The sequence below is a fragment of the Elephas maximus genome, chromosome 5 (genome assembly GCF_024166365.1).
Source record: "Elephas maximus indicus isolate mEleMax1 chromosome 5, mEleMax1 primary haplotype, whole genome shotgun sequence".
Lineage (NCBI taxonomy): Eukaryota > Metazoa > Chordata > Mammalia > Proboscidea > Elephantidae > Elephas > Elephas maximus.
Window position 1 is genome coordinate 32340621 of NC_064823.1, and position 3515 is coordinate 32344135.

Here is a 3515-nt window from a genome sequence, read left to right on the forward strand (position 1 = left end):
GGTTTATAGTAGTTACAGCAGCAGCAACAGGAAACTAATACAAATATAACAAATGTCCTCTGGTTAGCTCCCAAATGAAATATCACTTCTTTCAGGGACTGTCTTTTCCAAGCCAACTCTTAAGTCATCCTTTAGCGTACTTTTTATACTATTTGTCTCACTGCATGGTAAGAGTTTAATATCCTGCAACACTTACTGAATTGAAACATTAGTAAAGATGGAGTGAGAATCTATCTCAGAATATACAGAATACATAGAATATCTGGCAGGGAAAGATTCGGTAAGTAAATACTTAAATAGATGAATGAATAAATGAAAAAATGATGACTATTAAAATTATATCCGTATGAGCCTATGTTGTATATGTCTGCATGCATGTACATGCATAACTGTGTATCTGTGTATATACACAATGTTTGTAATCCTAGTTACACTCATCACTTAAGTCTATTAGTAGAAATCAATCATTTAATGTTCTCAAAAGCTAAAAGGAAGAGTATGGCAAAGGTCATAAAATAAGTAAACGTTTAAAGTTACAGGAAGTAATAACACAATGCCTGGGTTTCTAAGCACGTTGCATTCTGATGGACTAAACCTATCTTCATGGGAAATGACAAAGTGAAAATGACAATGAGACGTCACTAGACAATGTCACAGAATGGCTAAAATTTAAAGCATCTGACCATACCAACTGTTGGTGAAAATTTGGGCAAAGTAACTGTTCTTTACTACAACCACTTTGGAAAACTGTATATGTTGAACATATACATAATCTGTGATCTTACCTTTCCATTCTTAGATATGTACCTTGGAGAAATGCATGCATATATCCACCAGGGTACATATTCAAAGATGTTCATAGCAAGAAATTTTTGTAATAGCCAAATAATGACCACTCTCACCTGGGGCTCGCTAATGCATTTGGTGTCAATTATAGTGTTAACTGGGGAAGTGGTTGACTGCCAGTTGTGCTTCAGTTCTCCTCCATGTAGCCTCTCCTCCTCTAGCAGGGTAACTCAGGCTCATTCACCTCAGAACCACAGGATCCCGATGAGGCCAAAGAAGGCACGCAAATAATCTTACGACCCGGGACCCGATCTTGTACAGCATCCCTTTCATTGCATTGTATTCACTAAGGCAAGTTTACAAGACCAATCCAGAGTCAAGGGTTGGAGAAATGGACACTAATTCTTGATAGGAGGAGCTGCACATTTGTGGGCATTTTGTAATCAACAGTACTCAATGATCACAACATCAGTATAACTATATAGACATTAGTACTAAAGATTTTTTCTTTTTTTCAGAGTTGAAATCTTTTAATCCCTATGACTCTCCTCTACTTTCTCCATATTTTGACCTATTGTCCAATCTACATGTTGCAGAAAATTCTTGGATTCTTTTCCTTCTTTTATCAGTAAGAATACAAATACCAAACTCCAGCAACTCAGGACATAAATAACATGTTTACAGTGGGGGGAAAAGTTTTTCATTTTACTTTTCCCCAGTTATATCTGAAAAATGCATAAGTGCTCTAGTACAAAATATTCTTAAAGTATATTTAATTGAATAGTGAAAGAAGCCACATATAATTCCATTTATATAAAATCCCCCAAAATAGGCAAGTTCATAGAGGGGGAAAACACTTTGATGGCAAGCAAGGGCTGGGGAGGTGAATGGAAAGAGACTGCTATTGGGTAAAAAGCTTCTTTTTGAGGCGATGAAAATATTCTAAAATTAGATACTGGTGATAATTGCATATCTCTGTGAATACACTAAAAACCACTAGATTGAACACTCTAAAAGTGGTGTTCCTTGGCTTAGATGCATCACTTCAAACTCTACCTCTCTCTTCACATGACCAACCTTCCCCCTCTGTCTGTCTGGCTCTGTGTCTCTTCTCCTTTTGTTATAAGGCACAAGTTATGTTTGGTCAGAGCCCATCCTACTCGAGTATGACCCAATATTAATTAGTTACATTAGTAAAGACACTGTTTCCTAATGTTTAACTTCCCTAAAACTGCCTTAACAGAATTTCACAAACTGAATGGCTTTGAAGAAAATAAATTTATTGTCTCACAGTTCTGGAAGATAGGAGTTCAAATTCAGGGCATATGTAGGGCCATGTCCTCTATGCCAGTCCTAAGGGAAGATCCGTTCTTGTCTCTTCCAGTTTCTGAAAGTCCCAGATATTTCCTCGGATTGTAGATGTATATTCAAATGACATAGTCCCCTGTGTGACTCTATTTCTATTTCTTTCCCTGTTATTGAAAGACACCAGTTAGAAGGGATCGGAACCTACCCTACTGTAGTGTGACCTTGGTAACTTAACTACTAACATCTTCAAAGAAAGAACCTATTTCCAAACAGGGCCATATTCAAAGGTACAGGGGATTATTACTTCAACATATCTTTTTGGGGAATGTAATTCAATTCATAACGTCTTCTTTCTAATATTCCAATCTATAATACTATAATGGTACCAATGGTAGCATAGTCTGTTATTGTTTTGTTTGTTTCAGCAAATAATAAAATATCAATAGATTTCATTTATTTATCCAGACTTTTCATTAAAACTACAGCTGTAAGTCTCATTCTTCTTGGATAAAATTTCTAAATAATTCACTCAAAAACGTGTACTCAAGACCTTCTGCCAGGCACTCCCCCATGAAATAAGTGTAAGATTAATAAAACTCAGTTTCAGCCCAGCCCTTATTTTTGTTGAGATATAGGAGGTGTGACAAGATCGTCAAAAATATGTTCTAAAAAATTACTGATTATTGTTGAAAAGCATAAGACAAAGGAAAATATCACCTTTGAATACAGACAACATTTTTCTGTGACACATGGATACATAAGATAATGTTATGCAGACTTATAGAAGTGCTTGCGTATTTTATATAATTGTTTAATTCTTACTACAATTACAATTATTATAATTAACTATAACATTTCTAATTGTTCTTTTCTCTCATCAGTGATTCTGTCTATCCTTGTCACTGTTAGTTGCAGTTTGGTCTCATAATTATTTGATTCTGTAGAATTTATTCTATGAATTTTTTATGTTTTGAAACAAAGTTCACACATATTAACACTTAAAATATTTAAGGCTTTGATTAAGTAAAAGAAAAAGAAGAAATACTAAAAAAAAAAAAAAACCTCACACTAGTCATCAATTTAAAAGCACTCAAAAACATGCAAATTGATGCAAACATGTAAGATACCTATTGAAGCAAACCAGATTGATATAATACATAGAAATCATAAGCATATTTTCAAGTATTATAAGTGAATAAACAATAAAAAGTCACATTCACCTGCCTATCACCTACTGCTGTCAATGTTGTTGTCAGTTGCTATCAAGGCCACTGTGACTCATGGCAACCCCATGAACAATAATTATTAATAATTAAAAATTAATATTGTAAAATAACATTAATAATTAATAAGTATTTAAAACAAAACATTGATGGTCCTGCATCATCTTCATGACTATTGGCATGTTTGAGTCCATTGTT